Source organism: Musca autumnalis, unplaced genomic scaffold (genome assembly GCF_047663935.1).
Source record: "Musca autumnalis isolate F117 unplaced genomic scaffold, ASM4766393v1 scaffold_4, whole genome shotgun sequence".
Classification (NCBI taxonomy): domain Eukaryota; kingdom Metazoa; phylum Arthropoda; class Insecta; order Diptera; family Muscidae; genus Musca; species Musca autumnalis.
The window spans coordinates 140226417-140254053 of NW_027411977.1; the positions used below are offsets into that span (position 1 = coordinate 140226417).

Consider the following 27637-nt stretch of genomic DNA (forward strand, 5'->3'; position numbering starts at 1 on the left):
TCGATCAAAAAGTCTATTTCCATTATCAGAATACATAGAGCTTTGGGCAAACTACCTATGGCCCTTTTAATTTTTGGTGCAAATTCCCTGCTGATGAAACATCTTATAGCCCATATTTCTACGGTAGCATCTACATGAATCCCCCGATGATAACTGAACCTACTACTATAGACAGGTCGAGAATCAAATGGGTTTCTTGGGCCATGTTTATGTTATAGCCTTTTGCAGGGTTAAGCTTCTTTATGAGGATTTTTTTGAAATATAAGCAATGGATTTGACATTTGAAACCCAGTGGGTTTGTTAAATTGGTTATATATGAACGTACTATTAGACTTGCCTTGGGACTCTTTCACAATTTTGTGCGAAATGACCGTCTTATCCACAGTGTCCGGATTTACTCCTCCAACATTCTAAATAGATCTTCCAGAGTACGAAAATCTCTTCTTTAAATGTACCACTGATGTTCTGGAAGTGTATTTCGAAAAATCTTCTCCACCATGTGAGCCTAAGTCGTTGTGTCACATAAAGTTTTGCATATGAAGTGGAAATTTTTCGTGGCTTCTACCGTATTTTCGTATCTCATCCCCAAAACTAACGAAGTGGAAAGAAAAACATCAGCAGATCTACCCGGTAACTGACCCAACTACTCCAACGCTTGTTATTCCTAAACAATGGTGGAGCTTTTTCTCTCAGCACCTTCGGCTTCACCGCGGTAAGCTACACCATTGAGGAAATCCCAGTGCTCACATTTCCCATCGTATGATAAATTCCACTTTCTCACTTTCTCCGACTTGATTTTCATTGATGCCCCTTTCTATGTTGAGTGGTTGTCCATCGGTATTGGAAGAATATTCTCCATAAAATCAATCCTCAACATTTCGTTTTGGGTATCACAATTCCCGGGAGCTTCTTAAGCGTTTCGGGACTGGAATCGGCTGTGACATTTAGGTTTCATGTTTTGCTTGTATAATCAGTAGGTTGGCCCGTACTCCCCTTCCCGAAAATGCACAAACAGTTTCCTTAACTCTACGATTGGTTCACAGTCCCCCAGATATTTTGTTAATTCTTCCATCCGAAGACACTTGTAACACGTTCTCCATGTTCTGATCAGAATTTGTATATTTTATAATTTGTTAACTGTTTATTGAACTCTTTATGCCCCGCTCGGACGCCACTGTAACGACAAATTACCTCTACATATTTTGTTTCTAATGACTTGCTTGCCTCTTCCTACTCTCATTTCATACTGCCCCTTATCATTTCGGCATTGCCTTTCAGGCTTTTTAAGCAAAGTTCCCGACCTCGTCTCTGCTGTTATTCCAACTACAGTTGAACCTCGATTATCCGGGATAGAAAAGAAATGTTGGTCTTTTTCCATTTCCTATATTTTTCGTTATAAACTTTATTATCGGGGAGTAAAAGCACACTTTCCAATAAATATGATTAAGCAGACATAATTTGTATATTAACGGTATCACAAAAACCATGGGACAAAGTCAATTCAGATGAATCTGATGATGGTATCCATCTAAAATTTTGTAGATTATCTTTAGAAATACATATATCAAAAATTACTGACTCTATTATTGTACAATACGATGTAATTTTTAGTTAAAAATATTTTCAAAAATTGCATAAAAACATTGCCTCCATTATGCGTGAAAATCGATTATCCGTAGACATCGGATTTTGCATATTTGCATATTTTTTAATAATAGAGATACGAAGATTCTGATTGGACCAAAATTCGTTTCAAAGAAATCTAAATTCAATGGCAGGGTCATATTTTGTATTTATTTTGCATATTTGCATATTTTGCATATGCACAAAATATGCAAAAAATATGCAAAATATGCAAAAAATATGCAAAATATGCAAAAAATATGCAAAATATGCAAAAAATATGCAGAATATGCAAAAAATATGCAAAATATGCAAACAGTTTTTGGCCGAAAATCGTCATAAAAGTCGTAATATTGACAATTAAAGTTGGGAAAAATCATCAAAGTGTCCTAAATTAAAACTGTTGGCCGTTTAACGTCGCTTTTTTAGCAGATTATTATGCTATTGAGACCCCTTACCACAGTGTGGATATAAAAATATGGTTATATGTATATTGTAATACCATTTTTTATTATTAACCTATTAAAAAATATAAAATTTGATAAATTGTCAAATATTTTATTTAAAATGCAATATTTTCTTTGTCTTAATTTGTTGCATTAGTCTGGTTTTAACTCAAAGGGAAAACATCGATGTCGGATTTTTTATGCGGCACTCCCCTAAAGTATTTAGTTTGGTTAGATTTTAAGATTGTTAAAGTTTAAGCACAATTGGAATATGTTAACACTGGGTCCTCGTAGTTATGAAAATCTTGACTTTTTGGCTATTTGACGACTTCAGCTACCCATATCTATGATACGGTTAAAACTATTTGCCCGTGTTATGCATTAAATTAAATGCCATACTATTCTTAATATTTCTTGCCGAACAACAAAATACGTAAGTAATACTGAATTCAAGATAATAAAGCCAATGTCCCGAAAACGCCTTAGGGTGAAAATGGAATCTATTGTGAAAAAAACACTTTTTACAGTGTTTAATTTAACTTGCTTTTGTGTCTGTTTAGTTCAAATCTAGTAACTTATTTTCCACACATTTGTAGTTGACCAATCGAACTAAAACTTTGCACACTTTTCAGACTTGGATGACAATACATGAATATGAAACCAAAACCAATACGGGTCCATTTTTTTTTCTTAGAGCCCCCATATAGCGGTACCACCCGATTTAAAGTATTTTAAGGATTCTCGTTAAATTTTTAGGCCGAATTGGCTATAACTTGGCATTTGGGGTTCCCAATGGTACAGAAACGTCCTCACTAAAAATGTTGGACTCAGGTCAAGGTTTTGGTATAGCCCCTATATAACGGTACAACACGATTTCAGGTATTTTAAAGTTTTTATCTACATTTTCGGCCTAAATTGTCTATAATTTTGTTATGAGGTTCGCAGTGGTCAAAAAAATTAAATGCTGAAAAGTTAAAAATAAAAAATAGTTAAAAAAATAAGTTACAGTGTTTTATTTAAAAATGCACTTAAAACTAGAAAATATTTTTTTAATGATTAAATCTCTCAAATAAAACACTTGCATTTGAATTAAAAATTGTGGCAATTTTAAACGGCCACCAGCGTTTTATTTGAGAGAATCCATCATTAAAAATTATGTTCCAGTTTTAAGTGCTTTTATAAATAAAACATTGTAACTTACTTTTTTAAATTATTTTTTATTTCTTCCCATATTATCAATTTTTGGGAATGAAAACAAATGTCTTTTACATTTTGTTCATATTTAAGGGGCTGACATAATGTGATTTTGGAGACATCTGGGTAAAGATGACTACTTGGTGATGAACTCGACTCCTTGCTCTGCTATGTCGTTCACAACTTTCAAGTTGTTTAACATCCTTTACCCTTCCTGGTAATTGATGTGCGGTCAAGTTACAGGATCTTTTTCAAGAAATTCGGAGTTAATGCTTAATCTCTTGAACAACAAGTAAGTATACCCTATAATTACGCCTGGTAGACTTTTTCTGGAAATTTCGGCAGTTGTTCTTTTGTTATACCTTGCTTACACGTAGCCGGATTAACCCAGTGGGTTTGGATTCCAAATGTCAATTCCATAGCGCAAACGTCAAATAAATCCTCTCGAAGTGGGTTAACCCGGCATAAAAACTCTAGTGTAACCGTACTATTAGTTTGGTTTTTTCCATCTTCTTCTGCTTGCTTTGTTAAGATTTTTGTCGCATTTGGCTCTTTACGATGGTTTGAACTATCAGATCAGGCCAACAAGTTCAGGACTAAGATACCACAGATGATATATAATTTTGTTATTTCCTTTATCTGATATTTGTTTCGTATTTCAGTAAATCTTCAATGCGGTTTAGGTCTTTTTTTGGACCTAAAAAATATTTCTGAATTTCGCTTTCACTATTTGTTGTATTAAACTCAATCTATTGTCTCTAATCCTTTTCAACCTATTGATTATGTTTACCCAATCCATCCAATATTATATCTACATAACCATTATCTTGTTCATTATAGGTTTTGTAAAATCAATAACCCACACTCTCATTTATAACACTCAGTTGTTGTCCTTTGATACAAAATAAGAAACGTTCTGGGCGCGTTAAACCGGGCTCGAAAGATGAAAAAACAAAGTGCTACTAAGACCTCTTGTTCTTGGGAAGTCAGCTGGGAAGTAGTTTTAAACCATGCTCGCCTACATCGAACTTGGATTTGTCAATCGCAGACTATTCTTATAGAAATCGCGTGAATATGTTTGTTTGATGTCCGGATGTGCTGCCAAACTTGCAGTCAAAAATCCCTCTCAACAATAATCCTTATTTTTTAATTTTTTAATCGAGCTTTATGATCTATTATGCAAGTGAAAAAGGAAAGCCGACGATTCGAACACACCCACCACTATGTGACATGCATGTCTTCTTTCAAATGCATTTTTGTTTTGTATTTTACAACAACAAATGCATTTGAAAGAAGAAAAGTTCGAGGACATCGAAGCCGCTCCACATCCGATATGTCTGAAGAGTCTTTACCGAAGACGAAACATGCATGTCACATAGTGGTGGGTGTGTGGGTTCGAATCGTCGGCTTTCCTTTTTCACTTGCATAATAGATCATAAAGCTCGATTAAAAAATTAAAAAAATAATCTTAAAAAATGATCTTCGCCTAAAAAGGCAAAAATTTCCAATAATCCTTATAAATCTGTACGCAGTTACAGAAGCTCTCGACTTAACATCTGCTCAAGCTGGTAAGACCCCATTATTCTAGGCATTCGTACACTGCTAAGTCTTGTTTCTCCCCTGAGCTACTGTCAGATTCAGGAACGCCCAGGAGTTGTTCTTTACCCTCATACCAGATGATACCAGAACAGCAACCCGTTCTTTCTGCACTGTTTTGGGAATACCTGGTAATAGTTTTCCATGCCAGTGCACGCAAATAGCCTTGTTTTGGGGTATCTTCCTTGAAGTTGTTGCTAGTATTTTTCACTTTTTATTCTCCGGAATAAACGGATAAAGCTTCTAAAGATCATATATTTGTTGGGGTCCTCTCCGAGAGCTTCTACTGTAGAAAAAATGATGCGACTAACGTTCCTATAGGAAACTTTACAGGGATCCAGCAGCAATGACAATTTCATGGTTAGGAGTTTTTGTTGAAGCTGCGCTTGATTATTTTCGGGACAGATGGTTCTGCAGATTCTACGAAGCGTTTAGCATCAAAAGAAGACCTAGACCTCATTGAAAATCTATTGAAATACGAAAACATAGACAGAGAAAGGAAATAAAAAATGATAAATAACCTGTGGTATCTTAGTCCTGAACTTGTTGGCTTGGCATTGTTTGATCCGACAGTGCAAAACACCGTAAAGAGTCAAATGGCGACAAAAATCTTAACAAAGCGAAGATGGAAACTTCTCCGGAAATATTCGACCCAAACTTACAAAAGAACAACTGTTTGAAATTCATAAAAAAGTCACATTAACTCCGAGTCGAGCTCACCACAGATTACAACCAATTAATTACAAAGGACGAACAACTAACACAATGCGTTCTCCAAGTAGTCTGCTATACCCAGATAGGCTCCATTTTCACCCTAAGGCGTACGTAGTCACGTTAATCGGGACACTGGCTTCCTATCTCGAATTCAGTAATACTTACGCATTTTGTTTTTGAATATAAAATAAACAGAATGGCCTTTAATTTAATGCATAATACGGGCAAATAGCTTTAACTGCTCCACAGATATGGGTCTCCGAGAGAGACGAGATTTTCATAACTTCGAGGCTCCAGTAGCACGTGTTAACTTATTCCAATGGTGCTCAATTGGAAATCTTAATATTAAATCTATCTAAAATCTAATCTAAGTAAACAGTTTAGGCGGCACCCCCGCCTAAAAAAAATCCGACATCGATTTCTTCCCTTTGAGTTAAAACAGCCTAAAGCTACAAACTAAGACAAAAATTTACATAAAATGATTGATATTTTATCAAATTTTATATTTTTGCATAGTTTAACAATAAAAATAGTATTACAATACCATATACCCTGCACCACACCGTCGTAAGAGGTATCAATAACACAATAATCTGCTAAAAAATCGACGTTAAATGGCCAACAGTCCTAATTTAAGACATTTTAAAGTTTTTTTGATGATTTTTTCCAACTTTAATTGTAAATTTTACGACTTTTTTGACGATTTTCGACCAAAAACTGTTTGCATATTTTTTGCATATTCTGCATATTTTTTGCATATTTTGCATATTTTTTTGCATATTTTGCATATTTTGCATATTTTTTGCATATTTTGCATATTTTTTGCATATTTTGCATATTTTTTGCATATTTTGCATATTTTTGGCATATTTTTTGCATATTTTTTGCATATATTTTGCATATTTTTTGCATATTTTTTGCATATTTTTGATATGACCCCAAATATCGAAAAATTGACCCTCAAAACGCCTAGATCCAAAATTTGAGTCCAATCGGATGAGAAATAAAAAACATGCAAAAATCCGATGTCTAATTATCCGTAATGCCTCCGGTCCCGACCATCACGGATAATCGAGGTCCGACGGTACATGTCTTCTCGAGTCAAGTGATCTTGTTTAAAATATGGGTACACATGCGGACTCAGCGATAAAACAATGTCCAATATCAACGAGTTAAAGATAGAATCGGACGGAGGAATCCCCCGTGTCTCTTCGGAGATGCTCCCACTAGCATAACTAATAAAAATTCTCTATTTTATTTCATTTTTATATTTTTAACGCAATTATTAAGCTCCAAAGTGTAAATTTGTTTCTTTATTCTCATCATTTGCAAAAACAGTCTTTGATTTATTAGCATTACAATCACGCAACTACCGTTCACAACATGGTCAGGGTCAAAGATGTCTGAATTTATTTCAATTCATTCAAATTTCAAGTCAATCAACCAAACTTTTTGTGTAGACTGTTGTAGTTGTTGCTGTTTGCATGCCTAATTTAATTCTAAAATTAAACAACGATTTTGTCTTAATATGGCTCCGATGGATAGTTGAATCGGATATTAAATTTCGACTGCAAACGAACTGAGGCTTGATTTGGTTTTCTTTGATTTGCATGATTGGCCCGGCCACAAACGTTTAACGTTTAGTGTTAAGAGATGGAGTTATTTAATACAAAATAATGTCCGGTTGTCGCGCTTTGTCATACCGGTGGCAGCGCAGCGGTGGCGGCGGGCTAACACGTTAAGTTTTTGAAGGTGTTTTGAATTCGTGTTTTTCTCTTTTTGTTTTGGTTTTCGTTCATTTTTCGGAAACCAATTACAAATGAAACAAAAAAACACAACAAAATCTCTACATGTTTAATTTTTGGTTTGTTTTGCTCGCATGTTTGTCTTCAGACTGGCTACCAAAAGTCGTGTTTTTCATGTTTCTGTTAATTGGTGATTTTGGCGCTTTTTAGGTTTCAAACTGTCTGTCTGCCTGTATGTATGTATGGAGGGGGAGATATCTTTGTTTTGTTTTGAGTCATTTTTCACTTTTTTCTACATTCCAACTTCGCTTGTTGTATTTTATTGTATAATTTTGGTTATAAATAAATCACTTCATTTCGAATGCAATACACGTTACGAGAAATGAAACTTAGAGTGTTGACTCAGTTAAATACTAGGTACTCTGGGGCCAGCGTTGCCAGTATTTTTTAGCCTCTTTTCCCCAACTTGTCCAAGACTTTTCCCCAAAATTCCCCAGATTTTATTGAATTTCCTCAAAAAAATCCCCAAACATTTTTTAACAAATAATTACAAAAAAATCAAAAGTAGTTTTATTTTACTATTGAAATTCATATCATTAAACTTGTAAAGTATTCTATACACTTATAAGTGCATTAAACTAACGATATTGAAAACTTCACTTTCAAGTGATTCAGAATCATTAGTCTCATTGGATTTATGAAAATTGTTATAATGAAAGAGTTGTAACATTTCTTTATGCCATGTTCATACCAGCATTTGAATAACGTCGTTCGTTCTCATAATTACGTACGACATGGTACATCATTCATAGCGACATGATTCATATTTTCATAGTTTTTGTTTACTGATTTTAAAGAAAGTTTCAGCCAAAAGACGAATAAAGTTAATTGATATGAACTGAAAAAATATTTGTCCTTCTTTCAGATATCTATTTAATATTAAATTATATTTGTTTCATTCATGTTTTCTATTTTTCTCACAATTTTGGTGTTTTCAGTATATTTTCAAATTTTTCTATTTTAAAAATTAACGAGAGAGAGAGAGACCTGCCAAAATAACTTTTTGGTATACAGACTTTCCGGCAGGCATTTGATTTTTGTTTCTAAATTTGTACGCGAATTTGAAACGATAGACAAGAAATGTAAATGCAATGAAAGAGAAGACAAAATTTGCTATGATTTGAATGTATACTAGTCGTTAAACCGTTTACTTTTCATTCATATTCTTCAATTTTTCTAAAAATGTTTGGGTTTTTAATAAATTTTTAAATTTTGTATTTTTCCTGTCATACTTAATTTATTTCGATAAATTCTCTCATTTGTTAGAGATGGGACATATTTTATCGTCGTTCTGAGAATAATTTAAATTGAACAATGTACACAAATCGTTGTTCGTTCTCAATATTTTGTATGGGAAATGAAGTAATTACATCGTAATTTGGGGTCGAACAACGAATAGAGAGCAAAACACCGTCAGTCTGAACAAGGCATTAGGTGGGTCAAAATTTCTACAACAAATGGAGTTGTTAGAAAATTGATTATTTATTCAAGTAACTGCTGCATTTTATTTCTGAATATGCTTCAAAATAGAAGACTCCTTCTACTTAAGAATTAATTGTTGGAACGGAAAGCATATTTAATACCATCTACAATTTACGAATGCTAACTTTCTGCATTGCGATTCGTAAACATCCGTGGAGATTTTTGTGTTGACAACTGGTTCTAAAAAGGTTTTTATAGAGCTAAAATTGTGTTGACCCAGTGAATTGCTGCCAATATTGGGTTAAAATTGCTTGTACATTTAAGAAATTGCATATTTGTAGGCATCGGTTTCAGCATTTGTATTACAAGCGTTTAAGATATTCGGCACTGGTCTTTTTAACTTTAATAATTGTTTACTCAAAAAAGTACAAGTCAAAATTAAAGCCCAGATCCATGGCTCCTCGTGGTAAATATGCCGAGTCGTTTTCGATCGGGAAAATGCATATTAGCAATGTGCATCGGTTTAAAAATTTAAATTAAGGCCGTTCTTACATCTTTTTTAAATCCCTTTTTGTTATACCTTACTTTAAGAAAAATAAGGAATAAAGTTCGCATTACCAGGGATTGGTAATGGTTGATTTGAATTTGCTCTAAATTTTTTCTTGTTTTTGGGCGCACTTTAAATTTTAAAAGGAACACAAAGTTCCTTTTAATTTATCTGACACTTATTATTAAAGCAAACTTGTAGATAATCTGAAGTAATTAGTCAAAAAAGAAATTCCCCAAAAATCCCCAAATATTTTTCAGATTTCCTCAACATTTTCCCAATTCCCCAAGTCGAAATTTTTTTCCCCATTTCAAATAAAAATTCCCCAATTTGGGGAAAAATCCCCAATACTGACAACGCTGTCTGGGGCCTCAAGTTACACTCAACCAGAAGAGAAGACTCTCCATAATATGGAGTCCATATCAGTGGAGCTGTTGAGTTTTCGTTGTATTATCGTGATTGTGAGTAAGCTTGTCGCTCGTCAGAGTCTTTATGTTGTGGCTTCTTCTTCTACTTCGTAATTTACACGTTACACTTGCTGGCCATATTCTTTTTATAGCGTTTTTTATGAAAATTAAAAATTCAGCATACACTTGTCGTTAGTTAGTTGATTGGTAGGTGTGTAAGGTATTTTCAACTGCCTGTGGAATTTGGAAACAATATTTAGCAATTCTTGTCAATGACATTGAACATTGGCAATTACATATTTGGTTGAGAAGGTGTATTACCGAATCAAATAAGAATTTATAAGTGAATTTTTGGTTTTCAAGAAAAAAGGCATTTAAATACATACAGACCGACGTATGACTATAATTTGACGTTTTATTTATTTGTTTACTTTTTTTAATTTATAGATAGTTAGGCATAGTTACTTGAAGTTAAGTTAATTAATGCCAGCATGTATTATAATTTTATTGCAACGTTTCGTCAACAATGTTGCATATAATCTTATCCCTTGACTGAAGTTTAGTCGAAATTATAAATAAATGACTAAACTTATATAGGAAAAAACTCAATCCAAGTAAAACTCAGTCTAAAATGATATTACAAAATCGCAATTACAATCCGAAAAGTGGCCTTAAACTGGATTAAAGCGCATAAGTGTTGATAAACCTCTTGGGTCATTATAATAAGTCCCACATAAAAAAAAATTATATCAATGTAATCAGAATCACACCCAGTAAAAATTCCCATAACCAATTAACGGACGGGTTTATATAGTATAGCCGTAACTACTTACAACTCAACCTACTAACCTATTATTTCAACAAGAGCATATGACCTGAAACATGTAGTTATGCTATGGCCAATAGAAGTTGTTGTTGTAACAATTCGTTTGTTCTGCCTTATCTGGCTCTGGGTCTATCTCCAGTTACTGGAGTTAGTTGAGTAGGTTTGACAGGACAGTTGTAAAAGTGCAGTGTATCGTGCGGGCTTGAATGCGTCATGGGCAGATGTTTTGCAAGGTGTCATTAATACTTGAACTATAGACAGGTGCATCATTCAGAGAGTAGTTGAGCCAGAACGATTCTAAGCTGCGATAGATGAGGAATATTCTCTGAGGACCGCATTCACACGATAGTCGTTTATGACATCTGTGAATGCTATTTAAACCTGCTTGATAGGATTGGATAGGGATTCCCTCTTGTAACGTTGGTCCTCACTTTTAAGATCATAAAGACTCCTCCTGACATGCCTGGATGGGAAGTCCTATCCACCATGTGGCAAGTAATGCAACGAGACTCTCCCATTGTGTTGCCGTACTTAAAGAATCTTCGTCTCCTCATGCAGATGGTTCACTGAAGACATGAGGATAAACTTTGTTGCAGTTCTCAAGGCGGCATTCTGACAGGTTTGAATACTTTTCCATCGCGTTGCACTTATATCGCAGATCACAATGGCGTCGCATAGCTTACCACAAACCGACCTATCGCGTTATATGTGGTCACCAAGGTTTCTTCATCTGCATCCTAGTCATACCGACTAGGGACTTGAATACCTTGTTCCTACATCTCAGCTTGTCGCAGGTACACTCTAAACCTTTTCTGTTGAATTTCACAATAATAATAATTGGCAACAAGATGCGACATAAAAATGCGTACTTTTCAACAGCTTTGTTGTAAGATTTTATGCAAAATGTGTTTAAAAATTACACATTTTGAGTTGCGATTTTAAACACAATTTATTGTAATTTTGCACACTTTTTATAAAAAATATGCAGAAGTACCCTAATAATTTCTGAATGTGTTTAACAAAACTAAATTTTGAATACGGAGAAAAAATTGTTTTATTTATATAAAAACATAACTTATTTCATTTATGCAATTTAAATAAAAATTTCAATACACCGAGAGGACAATAGTATATCTTTGAACCTGATTTAAGTTAGAGAAAAATATTGTGATGTGCAAAGGTTGGACCAATGTCAGTCAATCCTTTCGATAGTTATCGTGTCCACCATCGATTTTAGTTGTTCACAGTAGGATTTTTTTAGACCATTATGTCAGGAGGAATGGGCTTACATACACTCTAAACTTTTTGCAACAAAATGCGACACAAATGTGCGCAATTTTAAACATTTGTATTGAAATTCTATTTTTTTAGTATTGACATGATACCGACAAAATTACCGCCGTAGTAGGGCGAGGTCAATATGTTGCTAAAAATGTTGTAATTGGAAGTGCTATGAGTACTCGAAATGAACATTAAAATTCATATGCGAGCAGGTCTCAGCCTGTACTTAAGCCTAAATGTTAGATGTTTTGTGGGAGATGTATCGCACAGAATGAACCCATATAGTCCCATATAGTCAGGAGCACAGTCCACCCAATTTAAAGTGTAGGAGTCCGTGGGTCAATTCCTCTCTTCTCTTAACTCCAAAAAAACTTTTAAACAGAAAAAGAAAAGAAATCAAAGATCACCGACTTGTTAACGAAATATATAAATAGAAGAACTGAGTAAGTCATTTTTTCTAGAAGGTATACTTTTATTCTTTCCATTCAGACTCCTGAATATAATGTTACCATCATCTTCAGCAGGATTCCTTCCTCTCTGGGACTTATAGCTCAACGGACACACATAACCAGAGCGACGCAGCTCGTTGATACATTTAATTTGGTATAGGCGTATAAAGTTAGGTCAATGATCATAATTTTGATGTGTTACAAACTTTTGACGGAAAAACAACTTTGCAAAGGATGTGTCTGTGTAGGGTATAAATAAAATAGTCTTATGCCAGACTATGAAAATTTTCATTGAAAATGTTTGCCATTTTTTTCCTAATTTTCATTGACGTCTACACACATATATGAAATCATATGAAAATTTTGATATTTTCATTGCTTTGCATTGGTTTGAAAGTTACGAATTTAAACACAAAGAATAATTTCAGATTACAGAACCTTGTGTACAGAGCTTACCACAAACCGACCTATCGCGTTATATGTGGTCACCAAGGTTTCTTCATCTGCATCCTAGTCATACCGACTAGGGACTTGAATACCTTGTTCCTACATCTCAGCTTGTCGCAGGTACACTCTAAACCTTTTCTGTTGAATTTCACAATAATAATAATTGGCAACAAGATGCGACATAAAAATGCGTACTTTTCAACAGCTTTGTTGTAAGATTTTATGCAAAATGTGTTTAAAAATTACACATTTTGAGTTGCGATTTTAAACACAATTTATTGTAATTTTGCACACTTTTTATAAAAAATATGCAGAAGTACCCTAATAATTTCTGAATGTGTTTAACAAAACTAAATTTTGAATACGGAGAAAAAATTGTTTTATTTATATAAAAACATAACTTATTTCATTTATGCAATTTAAATAAAAATTTCAATACACCGAGAGGACAATAGTATATCTTTGAACCTGATTTAAGTTAGAGAAAAATATTGTGATGTGCAAAGGTTGGACCAATGTCAGTCAATCCTTTCGATAGTTATCGTGTCCACCATCGATTTTAGTTGTTCACAGTAGGATTTTTTTAGACCATTATGTCAGGAGGAATGGGCTTACATACACTCTAAACTTTTTGCAACAAAATGCGACACAAATGTGCGCAATTTTAAACATTTGTATTGAAATTCTATTTTTTTAGTATTGACATGATACCGACAAAATTACCGCCGTAGTAGGGCGAGGTCAATATGTTGCTAAAAATGTTGTAATTGGAAGTGCTATGAGTACTCGAAATGAACATTAAAATTCATATGCGAGCAGGTCTCAGCCTGTACTTAAGCCTAAATGTTAGATGTTTTGTGGGAGATGTATCGCACAGAATGAACCCATATAGTCCCATATAGTCAGGAGCACAGTCCACCCAATTTAAAGTGTAGGAGTCCGTGGGTCAATTCCTCTCTTCTCTTAACTCCAAAAAAACTTTTAAACAGAAAAAGAAAAGAAATCAAAGATCACCGACTTGTTAACGAAATATATAAATAGAAGAACTGAGTAAGTCATTTTTTCTAGAAGGTATACTTTTATTCTTTCCATTCAGACTCCTGAATATAATGTTACCATCATCTTCAGCAGGATTCCTTCCTCTCTGGGACTTATAGCTCAACGGACACACATAACCAGAGCGACGCAGCTCGTTGATACATTTAATTTGGTATAGGCGTATAAAGTTAGGTCAATGATCATAATTTTGATGTGTTACAAACTTTTGACGGAAAAACAACTTTGCAAAGGATGTGTCTGTGTAGGGTATAAATAAAATAGTCTTATGCCAGACTATGAAAATTTTCATTGAAAATGTTTGCCATTTTTTTCCTAATTTTCATTGACGTCTACACACATATATGAAATCATATGAAAATTTTGATATTTTCATTGCTTTGCATTGGTTTGAAAGTTACGAATTTAAACACAAAGAATAATTTCAGATTACAGAACCTTGTGTACAGAGTTTCACCCCCTTCACACCTCTTACCTATAAACTTATTTTCATGTTAATGAACATTTTCATAGTCTAGCATAAAAAATATAAGCAAAACCAGTTTGTGAAATTCGAAAGATAATATAAATAAGTAAAAACGCCGAACTTTTTATACCATCCACCATGGGGGCTAAAATAAAACGTGGACCTATGACCATAATTTTTATTCGAGAAGTTTTTTGATCACTGGGAACCTTAATGATCCATCTTGACAATATTTAGTGGAGAAGTTTCTAGTCCATTAAGAACCTCAAATGTCACATTTCAGATAGTTTGGTCAAAAAATGTAAATGAAATTCTCAAAATACATTCACCCACATAAAGCCAGTAATAGTAAGTAGTAAGAGTATTTTCTCAATCCAAAACCAAGGGATTGGCATGTAAGAATACACCTATTATTACCTTTCAAAAGGAAAACTACACTTTTTACAGAAAAAAGTTATTTTGTTAAAAAATGCTTTAAAAGTCTAAGTAAGTTTTTTAAAAGAAGTAAAAATATCATTTTCATACAAAATTTAAGGTTTTCTCGCAAAAGAAAATATCGGCGCTAAGTGGGTTAAATCGAGTGGTGCCAAAACATGGATCTACATATATAGCCCATCTTCGAACATGACCTGCCTAAGGAAAAGACACTCGGGTGTAAAACGCTAAAATGATTACAACAGACGGACAGAGGGACATGGCTAGATCGTCTTAGAATTTTATTCGATCTAGATGTTACAAACAGAAAAACAAACTTAATATACCTACCCTCTATACTATGGTGGAGGGTATAAAAAGTAGATCATGACTTTAGGTAAGTGAGCTACTAGATTATGGTTTGTAATGATCTTTTTGACACATTTTAAAGTAATGTTTAATATAATAATTATATATAATTGTTCCACAAACATCCCAGATGGGACAAGGGATACTCCTCTCATATCAATGAGCGCACCCCGATTCATATTAGTTTAATGATATGGGACCTACTGTTTACTGCCGAGTCCGAACGGCGTGTAATAAGACACCACTTGTAGAGAAGTTTTACAAGGCTGAAATACTCAGGAAATGTCGCCAACATCACTGAGGGGCGATACCGTTGAAAATTTGATGTTGCCTGGCCTGGGAATCGAACCCACGAACTTTAGCGTGCAAGGCGGGTGTGCATACCATTGCACCACGGTGGCACCCTTTAAAGTAATGTGTAGAGGCAAGTACCCAGTAGCGGGATTCTCTAACGCATTTTTTTGGCTACCGACAAGAATCGGTAAAATTAAAAAGCAAAAGTATGAATAAAAGTTGGCAACACTATAGCTATCGGTAGGACCTATCGACAACTTTATTTTGCTTGCTAACTTAACGACAAATTTCGTTAATTTCCGAAATTAGTTTAGTATGCCTCCAAATATAAACCAATGTTTTAAAAATTGGAATATTCCAAATATGTATTTTTTTCTTCCATTTTTTGCTTTTGCAATATCCAAACTAAATACGTATATAAACATACCAACATGAAAAAAGACCGTAATCCAATAACTCGGGTGGTGATTACCCGTATTTCTCTGGTTCAATATCCAATATAATGTAATTAGGTTTATTCCTTTTTGGGGGTGTTATGTTTATTCACACACTTAGCATCATCACATTATCAAATGAAATTTTTGACAATTTACTTTTTTTCTTTTCTTCTTTTTGTGATTATCTTATACATATCCTCTTTATTTATTCAACTTTTTTGATATTGCTGTAGAATAATAAAAACATGTTCGTTATTAACTTTTCACAGATCTTTTATTTGAAACACTTTATTTGAAAAATTATTTAACTTTCTTCTCTGTATCACATTAATGGGCTAAATTTATTATTTATTTTCTTCTTTTCAATATGGCAGTGCAAGGTAGTTATGTTATAATTTTTTAAATTATATTTTATGTTGACTAGATAAACGGTAAACAATTTCTATATTAATTATGCTTTCACATTTCCATTTCTTATTTTGTTTATTATTTTATAAACTTCTTTTTTTTAATTTTCTTTCATTTCCTTTTGATTACTTTTTCTCACATGACGCGTCCGTTCCCAATTAATCCAACTCCGCAGGTTTGTTGAAACATTCACAATTCACAGCATAAAGAAAAAGAACTCAATGTTAACACACAAACTTTTTGATCATTTCTAGAAATTGATTTCGAAATTTTAATTTAATTATGTTATTTTTGCCTTCAAAGTAAATCACAAACATCAAAATAGTTTAATTAACACAAATCTATTTGTTTATTGTTTTAAACCGGCGAAAGAAAAAAAATCAAAAGTCGAGTATTTTCATCGAATTGAAAAAATTGTCGACGCAACGAAACTCAACAGCACGCTCCGCACAACATTCCCAACTTTTCAGTTACTCAACAACGACGAATAAACTGATGAAAACAAAACTCCAAACAGAGTCGGAAGGAAATGAGTGTAGTTTGAAACAAATGGAATGGGAGAGAGAGCAAAAAACAAAACCACTCAAATGTGTAATGTGCTGCTGGCTGACGAGTCGAGTGGTGGTGTCAGTCAGCCAGCCAGTCAATACGAAGAGACCTCAATAATGAGTTAAAGATAGGTGATGGTGGTGGCGGCGGCACACACAGCTCAAGTCAAAGCGTAAGAAGAAGGCTGGCAAGTAAGCAAATAAACAAGCAAGCAACTAAACTAGGGATGGAAGATCCGAATTTATGCAGTGAACTGTACTAAAAGGTACTTTTTGTGATAATTATTAATGCATACAAGGCAATTTCTGGCAAATATAGCTCTGCTCCTTTACGTGCATGAATATGCAAGTTTTACCACTTTTTACTCGAAAAGCGTTCCTTTACTTCAGACACCATACAATTCATATGGAAGTAGTTTACAACTTTTACTACTTTTGCCGGGTGTACGATTTTCAAAAGTAAAGGAACAGACCATTTTAGTGTCTTTGGTGGTAAGAAGTTTATGTCTTCCTGCATTTGTATGTAACATGCAAACGGAAACGAGTAAAAAAGTTCAGTTTGCTTTGCCGACAGAAATACATATACGCTCAGCCTGTGTCAATTGAAACGCCCATCTATTGACAATATCGAATCTACGGGTTACGGATTTTGTGACCCTTTTTGGAATTTGCCCAAAAAAATATATACATATTTGGTTTGAAGCTCAACAATTTTGCCGAATTGGTTACAATCTTCGGGAGTTATCGTGTGCACAATTTTAGTGAAAAGTTTTAAACTTTTGTGGGAGAGGTACCTAAAGGAGTGGACCGATATTGCTCATCTTCTAACTTAAACTAAGTTCCGACAAAATATTACGATGGCCAAATTTTGGACGCTGTCTGCAGATACGTTCGAGAGTTATCGTGCGCTCCGGGCTATTTGCTAGAACTTCGGGCTATTTGCTCAGGAAGTATGGACTTGCCCGTGATAAAACTTGTACTGCCGTAATAGGGCAGGGCGATGAGGCACATTTTGCCCATATGAAAGTGTATATACCCTATATAAATCTGAGGGTATAACGAGATAGACCGAAAGTTCCTTTTAAGCATAGTACACACTGACCAACAAATCTGACAGTCATCGGGGTATAATTTTTTTAGTCATTGGAACGCTATTTCTTTTTTGTGAAAATCGGGTCAGATTTGGATATATGTATGTTAGCCCGATTTGAGGCATTTGGTGTACCAATCCCTCAACGTCTCTCCAATGTTATTGAAATGGGGAAAATGTCACCGAATTCGGACTAGAAATAAATTTGCCAAATTATATTGAAATAGGTTCAGATTTTAATATAGCTGCTATATATATTTTCGCCCGATTTTAGGTATTTAGTGCATCAACATCGCTATGTATGTATGTCTAATTTCACTTGAATTTTAAATGCGTGACGGAATTTTGCACTAGAATTAAGAAAAACAGTTTTGTCAAAAATAAAAAAAATCGCCAAATTCTATTGAAATTGTGGTGGTGTAGGGTATATTATTGTCGACCAGCCCGACTTTGATCTTTCCTTAAATGTTTTTATCGTGTCATTGCCATTGAAACATTCTTCAATAATAATAATAATAATTGGAGATCCCATAAATGTATATGCGAATAGAAATAGGTCAGGAAAAGGTTTTTTATTAACTATGAGATAAAATATCTGAAGAAAAAGACCAATTTTTTGATAAGCTCCAAGCCATAATACGCGACATAGGCGATTCCAATGGAAGAGTCGGCAATAACACGGAAGGAGAGTTTGAAAAATAAATTGAAAAGTGCGGAAAACTCTCTATTAACAACAATGGTCCCCGGTAATGTAATTATGTATCGCTAATAAGCTCATTAAAGTACACACAATGTTCGCATATAAAAATATGTATAATGTACAGATTCATTAGAGAAAAATGATAAAGGAAACAAAAGTCGGTAATAAACTACATGTCCGAAACAGCCAGGGAAATATATCAATCAATGTACTTCATACACATCGGGCGGGGAATATGAACACTGCTTGGGAATAGTTTAAGAAATATTCGAATCGGTAAACGAAATCTGCGGAAAAGTCAAATGCGGAGGACGACATGTAAAATGAGAAATGATGTCAGAGAGAACAAGATTAGATGGAAAACTACCTATGTCACAGAAATGCAGAAGAAATATAATTACAAAGAAAAATTAAAGGTCAAGCAAATGGTGAGACTAGCAAATCAGAAACGTTGGAAAAATTTGGAATATCAATAATGTGTAATCTAAACATGGTTAAATATTGACTTTCTAAAGCATATCTGGACTATATCTCTGAAACCTATGTGAATCTTCATCTGACCTCTGAAGCAAATTTGTAGATAAGGACAAGAATAAAATATTTGGAGAAGTAATAACCTCCAAAAACTACATCTATTGCTTAAAATTTTATGAAATATCGAAAATTTCCATAATTGTTATACACATCGCACAATGTCACCAAAACCGTTAAATTTTTCTTAATGTTTTCTTTTGGAAAAATATTCGCTTGAATGTAATTCAAACTCTTTAGAACATGCCATTGTTGTAAAATGCATGTATCACGTTGTTTTCAGTATGTTTTTCAACCATATGGAGGGTATAATTAAATTTGTCATTCCGTTTGCAACACATCGAAATATTGGTCGGAGACCCTATAAAGTATATATATATTAATGATCAGCATAAAATTCTATGTCGATTTGACCATGTCCGGCTGTCCGTCCGTCTGTCTGTTGAAATCAAGATACAGCTCGCAATTTTAAAGATAGAGAGTCAAAATTTGGCACAGAAGTTTTTATTACTTGCAGGATGGTTGTATTGAAAATGGGATATATCGGTACACGTTTTGATATAGCCCTCATAGAACGGTACCTCCCGATTTTCGGTATTTTTAAGGTTTTAGCTTCATTATCAAAATGGCTGAAATTTGGTACGTAGTCTTCTTTAGGGGTATAAAACTTTCCCCAAGAATGTTGTCGGTATCGGTCCACACCTTCATATAGCCCCCATAGAACGGTACCTCCCGATTTTCGGTATTTTTAAGGTTTTAGCTTCATTATCCTACCAAAATGGCTGAAATTTGGTACGTAGTCTTCTTTAGGGGTATAAAACTTTCCCCCAGAATTTTGTCGGTATCGGTCCTCATTTTCATATAGCCCCCATAGAACGGTACCTCCCGATTTTCGGTATTTTGAAGGTTTTAGCTTCATTATCCTACCAAAATGGCTGAAGTTTGGTACGTAGTCTTCTTTAGGGGTATAAAACGTTCCCCCAGAACTTTGTCGGTATCGGTCCATGCCTTCATATAGCCCCCATAGAACGGTACCTCCCGAATTTCGGTATTTTGAACATTGTGGCCTCAATATTCCACCGAAATGGGTGAAATTTGGTATTTAGACTTCGCTGGGGGTACTCAAACTTCCCCCTTAAATTTGTCGGTATAGGTCCACGCCTTCATATAGCCCCCATTGAAAGGTACCTCCCGATTTTTCGTATTTTGAAGGTTGGTCTTCAATATTCCACCAAAATGGCTGAAATTTGGTATTTAGTCTTCAATGTGATATAAAACTGTTCGCCAGAAATATGCTTGTACAGGTCCACTCTTTCATATTGCCCCATTTCTGACTAAAATTCGTCGGTATAGGTCCACGTTTCGATATAGCCCCCATAGAACGGTACCTCCCGATTTTCGTAATACTGAAGATTGTGACGTCAATATCCAACCAAAATGGCTGAAATTCGTTATTTCGTCTTCCAAGAGTTATAAAATATTCCAGAAGAGTATTATCAGTATAGGTCCACGTCTTCCTATGTCCCCATAGAGGCGTGCTTCTTGATTTCCGGCATTTTTTAAGTTTTAGCCACATTCTCTTACCGAAATATAGGAAATTTGGTATTTAGTCTTCTTTGAGCCTAAAAACTTTCCGTCAGAAATTTGTCGGTATAGATCGACGTTTTGAAATAGCCCCCATAGAATGGTGGTTTTACAGAAATTGCTGAAATTTAGTATTAAGTCTTCTTCATACACGAAAGGAAACTAATTATTCCATTTTACTTCAATACAACTTGTGGTGGAGGGTATAACAAGTTCGGTCGTTCTTACTTGTTATACCCTCAGCCTTTAGGCTAAAGAGGGTATTTACACTTTGATACGACCAAAAATGTGCCTCATCGAAATAATGGTTTTAGACCCCAAGTATGTTTGTACGATATCCGTTTCAGACAATTTTGAGTAGATCTAGCAATGTCCGTCCGTCTGTCTGGCTGGCTGGTGCGCACGATAACTCTCGAACGGATCAATCCATTTTGTCCAGATTTGATTTAAGTTCGAAGATGGGCCATATAGGTCCACTCTTTCAGGTATAAATACTTATAGTTCACTGACAATGTCGAGAGCAAAAAATTGGGAAGGTCGGTACACGTTTTGGGATAGTCCCCACGCAACGTTACTTCATAATGTTTCGGTATTTTGAATATTTTAGCTAAACTTATGAACCAAATTGGTTGAATTTTGAGATGCGGGTTTATCACTTTACAAAAAACTTTTCCGATAAAAATTATGGACATAGGTCCACGTTTTGATATAGACCCCATATAACGGTACCTCCCGATTTTCGAAATTTTGATGATTTTACATATGTTTCACGTCCAAATACGCCGAAATATTGCATTGAGGGTTCCCAATGGACCAAAAAACTTTTCTGACAAAATTTATGTACATAGTTCCACGTTTTGATATAGCTCCAATAGAACGGTATCGCACGATTTTCGGTATTTTCAAGGTTTTAGCCACATTAAACAACCAATGTAGCTGATATTTAGTATTTAGTCTTCGCCAGGTATTGCGAAATATTTTTACAGAGAATTGTTGGTATTGGTTCACGTTTTGATATAACCCCCGTGGAACGGTACCGCTCAATTTTCGGGTTTTTAAGGTTTTAGCCACATTATCCACCAAAAATTACAGAAATTTGGTGTTCAGTCTTCATATATTTATGTGAGTTTATTGAATATTATATATTATATTGAATATTATATATTATATATGGGGATTTCTGAGTGAAATCGGACACTTTTTTAAGATAAGGTTTTTGATTTCCTTTATTTTTTGCTGCGGTGATGCTGCTCATTAGCAAAACATTTTAGTATATTTTCAGATTTTTTTGGACAAACGGTTCTAAAGATATCGCGCCTTGAAAAAGTCAAATTCTGTAAAAACTACATGCAAAGAAATACTCATAACTTCTTTAATATTGGTCCAATTTGAAAAAATCTTTTTTTGTATGTTTTGTTGTTCTATCAGATATTAAATAAAAAATAGCAAAAAAATTTGCACAGTGGGCTTGGATGCTATTTTCGCGATTTAATATTTAAAATCAATTTTTAAAGATGTTCGACCCCTTCGATTTTCTTTAAATTTTTTTTTGTATTAAACTACGTTCAATTACAAAAATTTTAAGTCATATGTGGTAATGGGATTCGGACGATTACTATTTTTTCTGAATTTTTTAAAATTTGTCAATTCAATTTTTCCTTTATAACTTTGTGCAAAATTTATTAATTTATTAAAAAAATTAAAAGTTTCATTATTAAACATTTGTTTTGATTTTATATTTATGAATTTATCTCAAAAATTTTTAAAAACAGCGTAATTCTTCGATTTTGAAAATGCATCAGCGAAAATTCCATTAAAGCCCACTGTGCATTTTTTTCTATTTTTTATGATAAATATATAATATATAATGATAAATATGTACTATTAGCTTCAAAAATACAAAGGTATAAAGGAAAAATTGTACTGACAAATCTTAAAAAATTCAGAAAAATTAGTAATCGTCCGAATCCCATTACCACATATGACTTAAAATTTTTGTAATTGAACGTAGTTTAATACAAAAAAACTTAAGGAAAATCGAAGGGGTCGAACATCTTAAAAAATTGATTTTAAATATTAAATCGCGAAAATAGCATCCAAGCCCACTGTGCAAATTTTTTTGCTATTTTTTATTTAATATCTGATAGAACAACAAAACATACAAAAAAAGATTTTTTCAAATTGGACCAATATTAAAGAAGTTATGAGTATCTCTTTGCATGTAGTTTTTACAGATTTTGATTTTTCAAGGCGCGATATCTCTGGAACGGTTAGTCCAAAAAAATCTGAAAATATACTAAAATGTTTTGCTAATGAGCAGCATCACCGCAGCAAAAAATAAAGGAAATCAAAAACCTCATCTTGAAAAAGTGTCCGATTTCACTCAGAAATCCCCATATATTATACTAAAAATTTTTTCCAATTTTCACACAAAAGATTCGGTCCATAAATTAGCGGCTTAAATTATTATTAGATCATAATTTTAAATTGCAAGCTTCTTCTTTGTCGTAATCCCAGACCTTAGTTCAAATTTCGCGTCGATCAAATCATCATTGCAACTTCCAGAGTGGCTGCAAAATAAGATAACAATTTTGTTTTTGGTCCATTTCAAATTTTACGATCATCGCCAACAAGTAACGGGGCCCCTTCTGGTCGGAACTTGACCCAACAACATTATGTGACGATTGGTCCATAATTGAGGCCTGGAGTTTTTATTACAATTTTAATGGACGGACGGACATACATACATAGTTAGTTCGCTTTATCTCGTCGAGATGTGAAAAATGGCTAGCGGTCTGCGACGAATATTTCACGATTCAATATTGGGCAAAAAAAATCTATCCACATTGTTAAGTAAAGTATAGATATTTTATTTTAAAAAATCAATAAATTGAAGGAAAAGGTCGTAAGACCCAACAATAATTAAAAACTTTACGAAGAAAAGTCCAAAGATATTCAATTATCTCTCAATCGCGATGGAATTTGGTCAAACAAGCGGAAAAAATAAACGAAGGATAGTGTATTTACCACAATAATAAAATCTTTAATAAAGAAAGCTGTAGATTGTTTTTTCTTCGTCCTGAAAAATTATAAGAATGGACTTACGACCTTTTCGTGCCTAGCAGACGATATAATAAAGGAGTAAAAGGAGTAAGTATATAATAAAGGAATAAAAATAATGAAGGAATAACTAACACATCTTTTAAATAAAAATGGACAAATATCGGTTGATCTTCTATTTTACCCCATGAAATTTTCAAAATATTAGTTGTGTATTTTTACTTTTTCAGTAATAATTATTCAGTAACTTATTTTCAGAGAGTAAGAGAAATTTTACTCTTTGATACGAAAATAGAGAAAAAAGTAAAAAGACAGCATTTAGTAAACTTTAGCAAAATAACAGTTGATAACCAAAACAAAAACATTGGCGCCAATGCATGAACAAAAAAATGACTGAAAGACAATGAAAAAGTTCTTCAATTTTAAGCAAAATAAATAAAAATAATTAATATATTCAAAAATAATCAATAAATAAACGTGAATAGTAATATTTATAGTATTTTTTCCACAAAAATGAGATAAACATTGAGCAGCTGACCATTCACAGATGATTAAAAAACAGCTGATCGAACTTGCTAAATGTTGCTGGGAAAAATTCTTTCATCAACTTTTAGCAATTTCTCAGCAAACAAAATTGTTCAAAATGGTTCTCTCACTTCGCTCTCTTTTACTGAACTTATGTGTAAAAAGACAGTATTTAGTAACATTTTTAATAATTATTACAAATTATCACGTAAAAAGACACACCTATTGTCTTAAGCTTCGTTTTGATACTGAACTATTCGCAGAGGTTCCTTCCAAACCATATGTATACTATGTTTCAAAACGGTTTAAAAAAGTAAAGATATATTCAAATCGTTTTGACACTCCAAAATGTTCACTTGTGGGTTATTTTATCGTTAAGTAGTTTACACTATAGGTATACGTTTTACATTGAAAACTCTTTACCAATAACTTATTGGTTCCGGTACTAACAGCCTGTTTCTGTATGTCGAAAGAAGAATGTGTGCGAAAGAAACACGTCCAAACTCTTGTGTGTTTTTCAAATTTGTTTTTTTGTTTTGAAGCAAAAGCAAAGGTACAATGATTTCGAAAACTAAAGTTCGGGCGTGTTTCATTCGCACCCATTCTTCTTTGGACATACAGAAACTGGCTGTAAGTTTCCCACTTCCCTCATTCCGATACCTATGAAAAGGTACACAAAATAGTACAGTTGTATTACAATTTCCATCTCTGAAGCAAACTATCCGACAGACAGCTGTGTAATTTTTTTTTTATTTTACACGATCAAATCTACTCGTATCGTGTGTTTATGAATCACTTCGTAAAAGAGTAGGGTTCATTGCCTGGCGTTGGCAGAACGAGAATCATTACGGCTGTCACTTCCCCCAAAAAAACTAACCAAAAACCAGCAGAATATTTTAAATTAGGGGTTGTTTTTGTTGTTGTTGTTCGTGTGCACTTCTAATTTCGATGGTTTGAAAACAAACTATGCTGGCCTGTTTAGAGGTGAATTGCATTTTTTATTCCTCCCTACCTTTGCCTTCTTCTTCATTTCTTTTTCGGTTATTGTTTCAAAACAATTTCGTATTAATTTACCAGCATTCACATGACCGACAGACAGACCGACCGGTATGGCTACACTATTTTATGTTTCTTTTTTCCGTCCTTTTTGCTTTATATTCTAAACAGAAAATCGGGAATCGTTCGACGCTGAAAAAAGAAACAAACACGTCATGAAATGCCGCCACCATACTATTCCTCTGCTGCCATATACAGGAATCATGGCTATCTGGCTTTGTGTATTCCACTCGTTCGTTCGTTTGTGCCTTTACATGCTAGAAGTCCATCATGGATTTAGGAATTCACTTCGCCGCCTGGTTGATGGTCGCGTGCTAAATGCTAATAAAATGCCCATTCTTCTAACATTGACATTCAAACGTGGTTCAGCTGAGTTTTTGTCCCGGAAAGAAATGAAAACGAAAATAGAATTAATTTGGAAGTTGTTCGCCAAACATAAACCATTTCAAGTTGACACTGTTTAGATAAGAGCGAATTGAATTTAGGTGATAATACAAATAAACATATGGCAGAAATTGTGTCTCCAAGTAGCTATGGAGTATTTGGCGAGTTGGAATTTATTCAAAACAACCTTTAATTAGGACAGGAAGTTTATACAGAGTTTTAATGATATAAATGAATAATGACATAATTAAATTGAACTCGATTGCAAGATAAAGCAAATATGCCTTTGGTCAGGTGTTGCATAATTTAATATCAAAGTACATACATACATACAGGGTGGTAGAAGGGGAGCTTACTTCAGTGGGACATGCTGCTGAAAGACTTCTGTTTGAATTCTGTTAGATTGTCTGAGTGAGATTTTTACTCGAATTCTCTATCAGAGTAGGGGTACGCAGTGAAATTCAATAATCGGTTATCAATAAATCGGCTTTCGAGAAAAATTTAAAAATCGATTTTCAGTTAGTCGACTTTCCATTAGTCGTTAACAGGCGAAAACCGATTATAATCGAATATAATCGACCATTTTCGTTGATGCGATCCGTGATGGTTATATACATGGCCCAATTACAGGTCCTCCGGCGAAATCAGATGATTTCGATTTCAGCTATCAAAATGAATATATGTGTCATTCGAATTCGCTGTGAGGTATAGAAATGTCAAACTGTACACAAACAGATAGATTTATCTCAAAAAAAAAAAAAAAACAAATACGGGTGTGTCCTGAGACACACTTCACGCCTCAAGCATTTTCTTCAACCCATTTACAAGTATTTTTTGGCGAATTTCTTGGGCACTTAAAAAGAAGAGTACACCCTAGTCCGTCGAAAAATAAGCGTAAATGGGGTGAACAAAATGCTTGTGGCGTGAAGTGAGAGGTAAAGTGTGTCTCAGAACCAGAGCTCCGAATACTCGCTCGAATTCCACTCGCGAGTGAAACTCTTTTCGAATTCGAGGAAGTTGAGGGGGATAACTTGCCCCGTCCCCACCGCCAAACAAAAACGTACCCCACCCCCAAATAAACTAGTCCCACTCCCACCAAAAAAAATCGGACCCACAAAAAACTACCACCTCCCCCCAAATTTTCACTCGCGAGTAAATCGGAGCTCTGCTCAGAACACACCCGATAAACTTAATGTTGTACACGTAAAATATCAAGCTTTGTGGTGTTTTGTATTAGAATATACATAGTTTACAATAACTTCTTTTGGCAGTTCAAGTTCGATCAGGTGGTATTTTCGTTTTCGTCAAATAAAAACTACGGTAACAACCTTTTCTCGGAAAATATTTTGTATGTATCTACCTGAATTGACAGAAAAGAAATTTGCATCAAAAATTTTTTTCGCCTCTGTTTATGAATTTTTGACATTTAAAATCTTCGGTTTTCTTTGAATTCGCTTGCTGGAGGACCTGTAATTGGGCCATGGTTAAATACCAGCTTCAGGCAAAGGGTGCACGCACGCTCTTTGGGAGCGTACATTTATTCACGTATACAACATGTGGAGAGAACAAAACAATTTAGCAATTTAGTATTATCAACTGAGCAGGCAACGAAGAAGGTTGTGCTTGGCTTTTTTGTTTTCTCTGTATGCGTCGCCTTAGCGAAATGACTACCCTGCCAGCAATTGGAAGTGAGTTTCGCACTCCCTCGCCTAAGAGGTCACTCCGGAGACACTCCAAGGAAGATCGTTGGTGAATTACACAAACAATTTCTATAGCCTTATTGTGATTACGTTTGATCGCGTATGCCGACACTTCGGAGTGACTTCTGAGTCACTTCCAAAGCGATTGTTTACATTTATTTAATGATTCAACACATTTGAACAAATATAGAACATTTTCTATCTGATGATTATATGCGACGGTGGTGCAGTGGTAAGCATACTCGCTTTGCACTCTGA

At 34.2% G+C, this 27637-nt stretch overlaps 1 protein-coding gene across 11 annotated transcripts in view; it reads right to left on the reverse strand.

Moving 5' to 3' along the window:
* The window catches only part of klar (klarsicht), a 648847-nt gene that overhangs the window by 431956 nt on the left and 189254 nt on the right, over window positions 1-27637 (reverse strand). For 2 of the 11 annotated variants that reach the window (XM_073982976.1, XM_073982971.1), the window contains exon 1: window positions 15784-16695. The exons of 8 other annotated variants lie outside the window; for them this stretch is intronic. The gene's annotated coding sequence lies outside the window, so the exon portion shown is untranslated. Of the gene's footprint in view, window positions 1-15783; window positions 16696-27637 lie in introns of those variants that run through there. One more of the 11 variants, XM_073982973.1, reaches the window with a different exon arrangement.